This window comes from Chlamydotis macqueenii, chromosome 1 (genome assembly GCF_036417535.1).
Source record: "Chlamydotis macqueenii isolate bChlMac1 chromosome 1, bChlMac1.mat, whole genome shotgun sequence".
NCBI lineage: Eukaryota > Metazoa > Chordata > Aves > Otidiformes > Otididae > Chlamydotis > Chlamydotis macqueenii.
The window spans coordinates 161,224,931-161,239,972 of NC_141556.1; the positions used below are offsets into that span (position 1 = coordinate 161,224,931).

At 37.0% G+C, this 15,042-nt stretch overlaps 1 protein-coding gene and 1 non-coding gene across 3 annotated transcripts in view; one reads left to right on the plus strand and one right to left on the minus strand.

Annotated features, from left to right (window-relative positions):
* The window catches only part of GPC6 (glypican 6), a 797,727-nt gene that overhangs the window by 224,817 nt on the left and 557,868 nt on the right, over nucleotides 1-15,042 (minus strand). The gene's annotated exons all lie outside the window — the stretch shown is intronic.
* Nucleotides 2,631-2,814, plus strand: LOC147602332 (U2 spliceosomal RNA). The gene has a single exon (XR_015257609.1). It is a non-coding gene; the product is annotated as a U2 spliceosomal RNA (small nuclear RNA).

A 15,042-nucleotide genomic window follows, 5' to 3' on the forward strand; every position in this document is an offset into this window, starting at 1 on the left:
CACTGCTCCCTCTACCTTGCTGGCTCCCTCTCCCTCCTTTGCATGCTGCTCAGGATGGACTGTATTGGTCATTGGGACATTGAGTAGTGAGAAATTGTGCATTGTTCATTTTGTATATTTTAGTATCCTTATATTCTGTTGTCATACAATGACTTGTTATTCTAGTAAGCTGTCTTCATCTCAACTTCACAAGTTTTCCTTTCTTCCCAATTCTCTCGCACATCCTGCTTAGGATGGGGAGGAGAGCGAGCAACTGTGTGGTCACTAGGGCTAAACCACAACACAGGGATAGCGAAGCAGGCAACTCCAAGGTTGACAGGTTTGTCTACTTATAACCTTTAGCATAACCCTACACTGAACAATTTTCAAGTGAGTTCAAAGGGCAAAATCCCATAAGTAGCACTGGGCTAGCTGGAAGAAAAGCAAAGGAATTTCCATAGAAACAAAACATGATTTTTCAAGTTGTCCATATTCTTGGTCCTTCTCCATGACATTCAAAAAGCCAAATAACGAAGAGTACTGGGTTTTGAAATGAAACATTAAATCTGATTGTTAGCAATAAGCAGGTCACACTTTGTTAGATACAAGATCGGTACAAAAATACAGCCATCACTTCACCAAGGAAAGCAAAGCCTCCTTTAAAGACTGCCTATTTGCTGAAGACCCTCCAACCCAGGAGAAAGAACGATGTTCGTTATCTGGGACACAACAGACTATAATGCTTTGTTTGTGCTCCTGTTTCGTTTCATGATGTGAATGAAGCACAAAATGGAGCACAATGACAGAACAGTAAAACAAAGTCTATGTGGATCATATGCAAGTACAGAGATCGAAAGGGAACATCTTAAACTATTTTCCTGACTTCTAAACTGAAGAAGGATGTCAGCTCTTTAAGGTATCCCAGCAAGGATCTAGTCAGATTAATTGCTGAGTTGTAACAATCAACCACAGGCTCCTCAATACAATACACAATGTCTTGGTAATATATTCAGGGTAGCACGGAAGCAGAGGGATGCTTTATAAATAGCTCACCATCTATTTATAGGATCCATAAATGCCCACTGCATTATGTGGGCCCAAATCACTTGAGATCACCTTATAACTCCATATTAACATTTCCTTTTTTTATGGTCTTTCAAATGCTTTTGTTAGATTTTCACAAAGCTACTTGTAAATATAAATACCATACATAAAATATTTAACAGATGCTCAAGTGCACCTTGGGATGATGACTATGGTCTGGAATGACCTGTTTATGGGATGTGTGCCCACATTTCTGCTGAGCATTGTACTTGCAGCTTTTGGAACTGCATAGTAGAAAGTAAATTTGCATCTTCATCCCATCATTTAAGCATTATATTTTTATTTTATTTTGTTTTATTTTATTTTATTGAAATTTATTTTATATGCCTTCCTGATAACTCCTTCCCTATAGACAAAAAATGTAACAACAGAGGGGTCCTCACTAGTCTCTGTGTGTCCTACTTCCAAGTCACTACAAGAGAAAAATAGGAAAGTGATTAAATCGGTAACAGTTAGAGGAATTAATGTCTGTACAGTAAGAACAGGGATTCTTCTCAGTGTTTTGTTTCTGATCATCTCTGTTTTGTCTCTCATGGTCCAAAGTACTAGCACTGGATGAGTATATCACATGAAGTCAAATATATAATTGCCCTGAGAATGTTTTATTGGATTTCATTAAAAGAAACTAGTCCTGTGTAAAGGATCCAACCTTCTTCCTCCTTCACACTCCTGTCCACATAAACATATAAAAACTAAAATTGTGTACATACATATATATAGTAAAATTAAACGCATTGTCTTGTTCTCTGATAATGAACAGAAGGGTGAGCTCCAGTAGCAAAATGTCTCTATTATACTTAGTATTATAAAATCACAGCTTAGGTACAATAATTTTTGGAAAATATTCTAACGGAAAATAAGCACATTGTACCATTGGTTTGAAATAAGCAAACACCCAATAAAAGAAAATTTATTGAGTTTAAACTGGTTATTTGTTTAGACTTGCAGGAAGCAGACCAAAACCTACACTATAAAAATATATCTGACAGTCAGATTTGCTTTTTCCTTTTATGCAGAGATAGACAAAATGTGACATTTACTATTAAATCTTCATTTGATCTACCATGAATTTTAGGCTGATGTACAAAACAGAAGGAGAGTTTATGAGCATTTGAAAACATTTCTTTTAATATTTTGTTCCTCCTAAATCCTCAACAGGTTAGCTGTTGCTTGATTTTTTTTTCTTTATCCAAAACGGAGCAACAAAATGCATTCTGTATTGCACTGGCTGGACCTAAAAGGCAGCAGACCTTTAAATGCGGAAATTAAAAGAAGATACCAAACTGGGAAAAAAAAATGTAGCCTAAGATTATTTTATTTTGCTCAGACATTTTGCCACAGCAATTTAAAATTCAACAATTTCAATTATCACCACAAACTACCGTAATTGTATTGATTTACAGTTCTCACTTTTTCAAGTGCAGAAATCACTCATTTATGTGTTATAGTGTAGATCTGTCAACAGCCCTTGAAAGCACTGGTCCTATTTCACCCTCAGAGGTATGAAAGTGCTCTGCAGTACACACTGAAGTCCCTGTCCCAGATGCACACTTTCGAGCCATTAGCTAAGATCAAGTGCATCATCTTTTCTTATCACTTTAATATCTGATACATCCTCAGCTTGAAGATTTTATACTAAACGTATTTGGAGGGCATGGGAAGGAATAGCTGCTTCTTCCATCCACTCCAATATTAAATGGATTTGGAGGGCATGGGAAAGAGTAACCGCTTCCTCCATCCACTCCACGCATCAACCTGAAACTGCAGTGCTTCTTCCAGGCATGGTGTGTCAGGATGTGATATCTGCACATAAAACCACCCTGTGTGGTGCTTTGGTCTTTTTTTTAGTTGGAATGTGGTTCCATGGTGCTTCCACAGATCTTCTGGTGGTGCAACCAAAGCCACTCTCCTCACTGAGCCTATGTTCTCCACGGGGTTTATGCAGCTGCTGCAGCTATGCTCTTCATGGAGAACTCCTGAAATCTCGAGTCAGAGACACAGTGTACCTTGTAACTGTGACCGCCCTTGTCCCTGCTGGTGTCACTCTTCCCAACAGACTTTCCCCGACTTTCCAAAAGAAGTTAGAACAGACATAATTGTGCTGTGGACTGAACTGGCACTGAATACACCTGCAGCAAGACAAGGGCAAGGATTTTCCTATTTCTCCCCCAGCATGCCAAGTTCTCCCTTAACAAAGTGAAAGATGTTCTATAGCTTGTTAAATAAGATGTCAGTCCCTGCTAGATCGCAAAACTCCATTCATACTGAACCTGAAAGGACCACACAGATTGGACTGAATAACAATTTGACCCATGTTTCTAAGTGGCAAATGACTGAATTGTAATCTAAGTCAGAAAATCCAGTATAAGTAAAATATAGCACTGCATAATGGCTACTTGGCAGTAAATCTGTATTTAAGCTATTTCATTGCCATTTGTCTTTATCTGATTAAGCCACCTGATTTATAAAACATGCTGGAATAGAATTTATATACAGCAATGCAATCCACCTAGTGGTCTGGTTTCCAGAACCACAAGAATAAACTTGCACAAACCATAAAGGCACTCTGAATGCCAGATATCCATTTATAATGCCTGCTGAAAGATGTCTCGTCATTACCATCTCCGGTATGGATGAACTGTCAGCTATGCTACCACAACCTCTTTCCAACCTTTTAAAAGTAAGAAGAGCCTCAGTGACGTCCAAAACACAAAGGCATTTCACAAGTTGGGAGAGATTTTCTCATCAGTGCAGTAACGTCACTCACCTTCAGTGAAGAAGAAAACAGGGATGTCACTGTGAAGTTAGCACTGCTGTAAACCTTTGACAGAGAGGTCAAATTTTCCAGTGGATGTGAGAAATGCCACAAACTTGAAAGTGTCCTGTATATCTGAAGGTGGGTATTGGAACAGATTCTGAACCTGATATCTTTGATGTGGGTACAACAAATCATTGTAAAAAAGTACAATTTCACTGTGCTTGTCTATTCAGCAAAAAGTACATTGTTTCCAACAGTATCTCTAAAAATAAATGTCCTAAGGTGAATACTAGTTCTTAAAGATCTTTGTCTTATAAGGCTGATGAAAGATTTCTAATGAAAAATTAGAGTGTAGAAGATACCTGGTTTTCTTCCTTAAACAGCAGTAGAATGAATGGAATAGATGCTGCACTGACAACCACCAAGGTTCAAGTTTTTATTTATATGGGCAAGTGCAGTTAAGGTTCAAAGCTGTACAAGCTCTCCTGGACATCCCACCCACTGTCTGGATTTAAAGGACTGCATCCAGAGCAAGACAAAGAGCAGACCTGCTTATGCTTACTTGATTTTCAGAATCCCTACATAAGATACTTTAAACGTAACAGCCAATTAAAGCCAACAGTAACTGGATTCTGCAGCACAAGTATCTCTGGCCCAAGAAGCAAATTAGAATCACCTGCTGATTCCTCTTGTGAGTAAAATGCTACTTGATAGATGGCCTCAAAATTAATTATTGAGATCAATTTCAACTGTGTACATCCAGTTTGCACCTCTCTCATCAAAATACAGTTTTTCAGTTCACAGAGAAAAATCATGGTATAAAAGTAGTACTTTTTCACTATCATTACTTATTTTACATATAATTTTGCCACCACCACTCTGCACCTCAATCTGCAGTCCCACAAACCTATACCATGAACAGCCCACAGACAAGTAATCAGATAAAATAAGCTGAGACTTGTCAAAATTTTGTTTGATGGACACTGTTCTATTGTCTCGATGGGCCTTAAATAAGTGAAATTTAAAAAGAAACAGGCTAAAGGAAAATAGATGAGAACTTCAATAGGTTTTAGAGCTTATAAAACAATATTTCTAATGTGAAGTTTTCTATACTAGCAAACCTTCCAGAATAAACAGCATAGGTTGCTATCAGCTGAAACGCTAAACTTTCTTTCTGAGTTACTATGGCAAGTGTAAAATTGGTTTCTAGTTGCAACTAATCACAGAATCATGGAATCATTTAGTTTGGAAAAGATCCTTGAGATCACTGAGACCAACCACTAACCTAAAACTGCCCAGTCCACCACTAAATCATGTCCCAAAGTGCCACATGTACACATCTTTTAAATATTTCCAGGGATGGTGACTCAAACACTTCCCTGGGAAGCCAGTTCCAATGCTTGACAACCCTTTCAGTAAAGAAATTTGTCCTAATATCCAATCTTCCTAAATCTCCCCTAATGCAACTTGAGGCCATTTCCTCTCCTATCAGTTGTTACTCAGGAGAAGACACCAACACTCATCTCACTCCAACCTCCTTTCAGGTAGTTGTAGAGAGCTATAAGGTCTCCCCTTAGTCTGTAGGAAAACTTTCCCTTGCTGTATCCATTTTTGCAACATCCTTCCCCATCTTGCTGAGTGTCTCCCATTTCTCTGTTCCCCCAGTGCTGGAAACCTTTTGCCCTGAGCATGCTCAGATGCTTTTCTGCAACCAGAGCAGCCAGAATGGAGGAACAAAACATACAATGCGCAGGAAAAAGTCAAAAGCAAAAGACACCATGTCATCTGCCACAGAACTTTACAAATGCTCATCATGGGGCCGGGTCCTTCAGTCACCAAAATAACCTGAAAATATTCAACACTTGAAGCACCTTTCATAAATGAGACAGTCTGGTTATGCTGGGCCATGCCCCAGAACACTTTGTTCACTGTGCATATGGTCCTGTGGTTCACAAGAGATGAATAAGCTGTTCCTGCCTTCAGTTTTGAGCTAGATAGATGTGGGGTTAATCTCACTTAAGTGTATAAATCTACACTTTAGCCATCAACATCTGATGAGGTTATTTGGAACCCTTTTAGAGATACTGGAAAGAAACAAACACAAGGCTTAGTCAGTCTTAGATTTAAGTAGGTGTATGTCTCAGATTTTAGTTAGAACAATCAGGAAATTATTATAAAAGACACAAATGAAAAAGCTTGGAGTTGTTTTAATGTCAACACCAAACACTATATATATTTGCGTTCACTTTTCCTGTATTATTCTTTGCTGTCTTGGTCAGTGCGTTGTTGACTATGCTCCAGTCTCATAAATACATTTCACCCAGGATGTGTTCCTTTTCCCTTTGTGTAAGAGAACATCTGGACTTTCAAGACTAACAGAAAATGGAGCTGTGAGAGTGGCTGATTTTTTTTTCTTAGTTTAGAAAGGTCAGTTTTTAGTAACAAGATTCGCATATGTCAGGTGGCCCAGACCTGCCCTTTGCTATGTGCCAAACACCAGAGTTGATCATGCCATTCTTCTGTTCATTGGCTGCAACTGCACGTACAAAACCCAGACAGCTCTGGCAAATAACACTGGAATAACAAAGTACAGAAGCATTTCCTTGTACAAAATGACTCGGGGAAGTGGTTTCCTACAACAGTCAGCCCTTTACAACCTATGTTTCCATTTCCCCTTCTACCCACCACGTGTCTGACTGGCTATGTGAACACACTTACAAAATGGTGAGATCAGTGACATTGCTGCTGCTAGAGACTGGGTGAAAACAACTGCTGGGCAAAGACTTGATAAAGAGAAACACACTGGGCCAAGACTGAAACCTTGAAGCACAGAAAGCAATCTCTCTCTCTCAAACCCTACAGTTGTCAAGGGCACTGAAAGACAATCTGAATCAGAATAATTTCACGATAGCTGAATTTCTTAATTTGAGGAAAAGCATTAACAAAACCTTGTATATTATTTTGCCAACTTAGATGTATATATTCCCTTAATAGCAGTTGAAAATAGATGTGAAAATTTCAACACTATTACTTATGATCATAGGTGCACAAGAGAGAAAAGAATTTTTTTTAATCTTCTGTTTTTTAATGTAATGATCTTGCTATATTAGCACTTAATGGCTAATCACATGATACTGAATTATCAAGCAAAGTGTGCACTGCATTTTATTTGTTTATTTTTTGAATGTCTGATTAGTAAGTGGCAACTAGAGATGGTTATTACAGGGAGTTATTACTTTACTTACTCATCTAATATGCTGAATTTTTATGTCTCTCTCTCAGGAAAAGTTTTTAAATTGAAACAACATTTGCAGGAGAAAAGTCCACACTATGGACTAAATAGCACTTCGCTACCTCACTAAGAGTATCGTACAGTATCTTGCAGAAGGCTGTGTTTGTTTCATGCATTACACTTATTATCATTTATATTCTGTGAACTATATGGTTTTATTTTTATTTTGTTTAAAAACAATATAAAAATACAGTATACAAGACAAAAAAGAGGCTGTGGAGGTGAAGCTTTCATAAATATGGTAGGACACAATGAGCACCAGATTAAACTCTGCAGATTGGTTTTCCTTATTACTCTGATCTAAAACAAAAAAGTTAGTTTTACTCCCTTTATTTGATTAATTGTAATTAAAATATCTCATAAACTTTTTATGAAACTTGAGTCCCACTGAGTTGTTTCCCTCCATACAGTTATTATATATTTAAGATTTTTGTCCTCAGCAAGACTGTTTGCACTGTACTATGTATTATACAAGCACAGAATTAGATTCTTCCATGTTCTAAAACAACAACATAATCCTGCATTTTAAATGTGAATTCTGCCCATTTTTACACTTTATTTTCTCAGAAAATAACATTATAATGACAACCAGTTACATTTTCTTAATCATTGAGTATTCAAATCTGTGTAATTTGACAAAATATGGGGCTTGGTCCACAAGACATCTAAATTGGAATTAATTATAATTTTTTATTAGTCACGAATTTGCAAAATAAATCTGATTCAGAATTAAGACAATTAAGGATACTATTGGGAAACAATGTAATCTTCATTGTTCAGCAAATGTCAGTGTCATTTTATAGATACTTGAGCTTTCCTAATAGATCCCTATGGCAAAGTCCTTGCTGTTGTATCTTAAGTTCCAATAAAGTACTTGTTAACTTCTTGTAGGTCCCAATTAAGTTATTTGCTTTAGTATGAACAGCAACTTTAGAGCTGACTTCTAGAGATAATGAAAAAAAAAATTAAACCACTCGAGAAGAGCAAGAAAACTATTCAAACATTGATTTGTTTGAATTAAATTTAGAGAAATTTTGATCTGAAAATACTCAGAGGTTTCAAGACATATTTCCTGTACTCAGAATTATTTGAGATCACAGACTGTTCTGAGTGGAAGAACGAAAACATCTGCTTGCTTGCATTTCGTGGGAAAATGACAACATGTGAAGCATAATAAATGAAAATTTTCTTGAGTGCTTATTCCCATTCCCTGCTTGCTTATGAACACAAAGAAAAGTGAAGATGGAGCTGCAGACATGAAAATTGAGTGCAGTCTATTCTAGGAACCACTTATAGTGTAAGTAAAAGTGTAATTAAATAATGACTTCATTTCAGCAGGATCCCACGATAAGAATCAATAGTCAGGCCACTGATCTTGCATTAATTTGCCCTTGCATCTTCACTAAATCTTGTCAGAGTCACATTTTTGTGAAACCCTGAATTAACCTTGACTATAACCTTGGCTTTAAAACAGAAGCTTCTTTTTTTTTTTTTTTTCCTTCCCCTCTCTAAAGGCTTCAGTGGCTGCTTTCTGGGATTAAACATATTCAGCAGAATTCACATATACAAGACATGATCTTCAATTCTAAAAGGTGCAACAGGTGTAACAATTCTTGCCCAAAAATGTCTTCCACAACATAATGAAAACTGTTACATGTTTAACTAATCTGAGTCTTTGCTGAAGAACAATTTCCTTTTACTTTAAGCCTGGTGTATTCCTTGGAAGTAAATACTACATTTAGATCTTAGTCACAAATCAAAAAATCTGTTAGAAAAAACAACATACAAAGATACAAAAAACCAAAACTGAACATGACTAAAATGTTACAATATTATTTATAAGGTTTTGGGCCTATTGTTGATATTAATCTTTCTTTTTTTTTTTTTTTTTTTTTTTTTTTTTTAGTGTGCAAAGAACCTTCTGATCTTCTGCAAGTTGGTGATCAGCACCTGCAATATATCTTCATTTTGTCTGAATCGTATTTGCTGGCTGAGATTTTGTGCTTCTGCAAATACAAAAGGCTTCCTGTTTCTTACACCACTTTACAGATCTACTAAAAAAATAATTTCTTAAAAAAATATGTTGTGGATACAGCTTTAAAACCATATGAATGCAAACATAAAGCATTTCCCTGTCCAGATTGATAAACTGGGATTTATGGAAAGACAGCATTTTCACTTCAGGGTTTGTTAAGAAATGAGAAGCCGCAATGAATCTTTACTGTTCTGGAAATACAAAATGTGCTCTTTCAATCCTCTCTAAAGATTTCATACGATGTAATTTCTTCTCTGTGATACTTCATTAAGTTGCACAGAAATCTTATTATCCTTCCTCTCAGAAAAACTCAATACAATAACTGGATCTTTTTATTAGAAGAATCACTTTCAGATTCTTTGCTTAACTAGAGGCTTAGAAGCACCCCAGCCTTCGGAGCTCAGTGGCTCCTCACCTTCTTCTCGGTCTGAGGTCCGTGGAAGGCCCCATCCTACATATCACAGCCCACCTTGATCCTGCCGCCAGACATGGCCAGATTGATTTAAGCAAAACACTGGCTTGTTTTCTGCCTTTGACTAGGAAATGGGATAGCCAGCTGTTTACCTAAAAGAGGCCTTAGTTTTCAGAGTCAGCATTGGTCCCTGAAGCTTCGCGTTCAGGCTGTAAAGGTGGCACCAGCAGAACAGAGAGAACGGGAGATTGAAGAGCTTAGTATCGTTCAGTGTTTCACGCTCCTGTATCTATGTGTCGTGAAACACGGAAGTGCAAAACGTGTTGACACAATTTTTCACATTATAATATCCACAATGAGGAACTCAGTTATGAGGAGTCAAAGGAAGTTTAGTGTCAAAGGAAGTTTAGTGTTTAGTTTAGGCTGCCTTCATCAGTTTTTTTTTATAGCATTTTTATGTTGTAATATATTGTGCTACTGTTTCAGGCAGTTTGGAAATATAAATACCAGTAAAAATAAATGAAGGAACAGCACTTAGAGACTCAAGAGCTTGGTGATACCCAGGTATTGGTAGCCATCACCACTCCAATGTGCACTGCTGTGTTGACATCCAAACAGTATCACACACAAGCCTATGTCATACTAACTCTAAAAGTCCAGTCTGTTTTATTTTGCAGAGCTTCCCAACACTCATTTTTCATTTCCTTTTCTAAATTTAAACTTGCAAACATAAGCAAATAAGAATTCAGTTGACCAGGATCTACTGAATACTCCAAATTACACAGAGTCCTAAGGGCATATGAACATGTTTTTGAAAGGCTATGTTTCATCCAGCATAATTTACATTTTTAATACAATCTTCTAATTAGTAGTACTATTTTCCTTGTTAACCATTTGTTTTGCTTTCCTGTATTCAAGGGCACTCAGACAGGAGAGGAGATAACAGCTCAACAAGAAACTGGTACAAAACACACAACATTCTTCTTCTAAATGTGTTTTTAAATCGAGGAGCTGTTGGGAGAGTTTGAGCTGACAAGTCAGCATTACATGTGCTTTGTCTGTTCTCTTACTGCCAAATATTCAGACACAAAAAGTTCGTCTTCCAGCACCCTCAGTACTTAGCTGACATTAGCTTCTTGTATCAGCCCAGAAAGGGCAACTAAACAAAGAAACCCAAGTAACATAAACATAATGTTGATAAGCTAGTGCCTGCCATTTCGTCTGCACAGAGGTCAGGGTACCCAGTAGCACCAAGGAGAATCAAGCAAGAACAAAATATATTTATTGCCACTACTGAGGGACCACAAGAGTGTTCCAAAAGGTGCATCGTATCCCCATTTTCTTTTTGTTTGTTTCATTATTATATGGTAGAGACGACACAGACAGAGGGGTCTGCTTGTACATGGGATGAGCTAAGAGTTAAAGAAAAAAACATTGCATGTTCCATACTGCCAAACTAGCTACAATTTTTTTTTTTTCCTGGAAGCTAATGAGACAAAGCTAATATCTGCTTGTCCTTCATCTCATAACACACTTATTACGAAAGCACTATTCAAATTACAGTCACATCTTATTAGACAACAGATGGTCTTATCTAAATTGGTTAGTTAATTCAGGTTCATGATTTCTTATTAATAAAGTCACAACAATGAATCAAGCTTTCCTAGAACTCCTCATGAAGCCAGCCATGTCTAGCAGTTAATGACTACTATTCAGCAAGAAGCAACAAACTTATGGCAAGGCCATTTGTATAAAATGTGTTACTGCGGTTCCTTATGAATCTTTGTTATTTCCTCCTCCTGTTTCTTCTACCACTGATAGGTGCCAGAGTCTATTTTCCTATTGTGATGTATACACTAACTCTGTGAAAAGTAAATGAAGATAATCATAATAGAAAAATCTATTAAACTGACATGACATTCAACTTGAATTTTATAGAAAAGATTTATTTTCCCAAATGAGACTTCAGGTCAAACAAGCTTTTCTAAACATATAATAATTCTTCTGCTATAAACTTTCAGCTAGTAAAATATATTTTTTTTTAAAGATGAACAGTAGAAATATGACTACAAGAATATTCTGATTATCATATATGGAAACATAAATTCTATCTTTGTTACATGCTTTTATTTTTCATCTAAGCATTTATGCAGAATTGAGTGCTATAGCTTCCGCCTCACAAACTCTAAATTAAAATTCACATTGTTACCTCCATTATCCTAATCCTGCAGATACAAAAGTGAACTGCTCACTGAAGACAACACAGTGTAAATCTGTCCTTTTTCAGGAAATGTTAAGGGAAGGTTAAATTTCCAACGACTGAAAAGCTCTCCTTCCCGCAATGCTTTTTGGCTTGTGGCGTGAAGATCAGGTTCATTGACAGAAATGTACCACTCTCTTCACAGGGCTTATCTACCTCTGGGTTCCCTTACAAGAGCTAGAGCTCACCTGCCAGCTAACGTGCACTTACAAAGCCTGGAAGGTATTTAATGAGAGGTTTCCCTCTGAAGAAAATGCGGTGGCTGTATAAGCAGTCTAACCCATGACAGCAGCAGATTTTAAAAAGGTGCAAGCTCATGACGGAAAACCTAGGACAAACTCTACCAGATGTTGAAATGCCCCAGATGCACAGCTGGGTCACTTTGTACACAGCTGCCAGTGTCTAACTTGCCCTAGGTTTATGACATGAATTTGACGGACACACTCAAACAAGAAGATTAGCAATAAGGCTGGACTTTTCACACCTGAAGTGAAAAACTAGGTTAGTTCTTAATACCAGTCTGTACTTTATTTGCACTTAGGGAGATCACTGAGACTGAGCCAGTTGTGCTCAGAGCAATCTGCGCTGTGGCAGAGCCATCAGACAGTCTGCTTTGCTGGCAACAGACCACTGTTTTGAGTGAGCTCTTTTTCTATGATTGGCACAAACTACTGCTGAAAGCTTGAGGTTGAGCACAGATAGAAGTTAATGCCAAAAGTGGCAATGCAACAGAAGTCTTCATTGTGTCTGGAAGCTAAAAGAGATGTGACTGAAATCACACCTTCAACATCCAGTAATATTTCTTGATTCAGAGATAATTAACCTGGAAGTAGTTGCAAAAAATAATCGACATTTCCTGAGAGAAGAATTAGAAAAACACCTGATAGTTGACTGACCCAGCTCTTTTATGGGTTAGAAGTACTAAATTCCCAAGTGACAATACCTTCCCAGCCATTAAACTAGCAGGTATACTATACATACCAACACATATCATAAGCATCCTGTGTAGAACAGAAACAGTTGTAAAGAGAGAGGACATGGGTTTTTTAAAGATAAACACAGCCCTGCTGGTAGTATTTGCATGCTACAGATGTAACATGAAGTCCTCGTACTCACAGAAGATGAAAATAATCAGAAGCAACAAACAGCTGCTAGGAATGAAATCCTGACCCGTGTGAATTTGATAGGAAGACATCACTGGCCTCAAGGGACAGACTGCCACCTCCATTTGGAAATTCACCTAAGCTATTAAAAAGAGCTTTGAAGGTAAATAATTAAAGCAGAAGTCCCTCCTGAGCCAAACAGGAATAGATCCTCAGTATTGGACAAAGCAGTCCTGTTGTTTCTTAAAGTCATGAAGATGCCTTTTCTCACACAGATTCTAACCACCTACCCTCCCCCCTCCCCCGCCTTTTTTTTTTGTTTTTCTGATTGCTCTTTTTCATTGTTATCCTTATTTATTTGCATTAGATTTCAGAAGCAAAGATGTCAAGGAAAAGGAATTTTGAACCCACTCGGTACAATTTTTCATATACATTAGACAATGCATATGACACCTCGTAAAGAAGATAAAAAGGCATATCTCTGTTGAAGTGAAATAAACTTATATTTCAAAGAAGAGAAAAGGATTTGCAAAATTTCAGTGTTATCTGGAGAGTACTACTGTATATATTTAGTTCATCTCACTTAACAGAGTCAATTTCTTTCAATTCTCTGGCATGATAACAGTTTCCCTCTAGTGCTATTTAATTTAAATTTTATTTTCTTTATACTCGATGCCAAATTTTGTGCTTTTTGGATTATCATTTGTAAATGATGAGCACAAGGTGGGCATTAAGAGAAAGAGATGATAAATTACAAGCTATCTGTAAAATTATAACTCCTAATTTATGTTAAAAATTCAGCTAAGTATGTGGGACGAGGTTTCAGAAAAACCCCCAAAACAACTAAAAACCTGTAACAAAGTTGAGTAATTTCAAAATGACCAGGCATCTAACAAATCCTGTTAACTCGCATGGAACGGACTGCTCAGCCCTTCTGAAAACTTGGTGATTAAACTTAAGAATCTAAATATGGGGTTAAGACCTTATAATCAGGCTCCTATAATCAATCAATCAAACAGCAAACTAGAGAAAAAAAGAACATTTTCTAGTAAGATATTTATATCTATTGAAAAATAAATGTAATGTTTTATAGAATTTCAAAATAGGAGTATTATTTAAACGTGCAAGAAAACCACAACAAAGAATGACACATAGAAACTCCTCTAGACAACGGACAAAACATTCAATAGAAATATCACATAAAGTTAGAGAAAGAGGAAGACCACTTCAGTCTAAACGCTGATCTGCTTTATCCTGTAAGTGTACAATGTCCAATGCAATAGGCAATGCAACCTTAACAGAGTCAACTGCCTTGAAAGCTTTTATGCTTTTAGAGTGCAATGAACTGCAATATAATAGAGGCTACTGTAATGCACAGAGGCACAGTGTTTTTGAGAGTGATATAACCATCTGTGATGCCAAAAAACTTCATAAAAATTCCCTGAAAAAGGAGAGAAGTAAAGCAGTAGAAGAAGTGATTGCATATATAAGAGGTAAGCGATCAATGACGATCATATGGGAATGCAACAAGAACTAAAAAATGGTTTGCAGAAAAGTGAAAATGTTTTACAGTTGTAGGGGTGAATAGTTTGTCTGCAGCGTGTGCAGACTCACAGAGTTAGCTATTTTTGACTAGAACCTCTTTCACCTATCTTTATCTAAATGAAAGAACCCCATCCCTCTTGCCCATCCCAGTCCAAAAAGCCAAGAGGATCTCCTGAGAAAAGCCCTCTTTAAGTCCAGTAGCACAACTGAAACTTCTGAATGCTCTTTTGACAACTCTTTCCTTGCTGTTTTCACATCTCTTGTACATACATAAGGAGGTTTTGGGGTGGGGAATGGAGAAGTTAGTGCTCATTATGTTTTAAGATGGCAGTAAGCCCATCAGGATCCAGGAAACGAGCAAGGGAACAATTTAAGAACTTACCTTGAACTATAACGATTTTTAGAATTATTTTCAAACAGCTCAAACAACTGTACAGAAATGTATTCCTGAGCACAAAGAAGTTAAACTCAAATGACAAAATTATTGCAAATAGTAATTTTCGTATTTTCAATCCATCCTCTGGTGCCACAATATCTCTTACCAAGCATCTCTT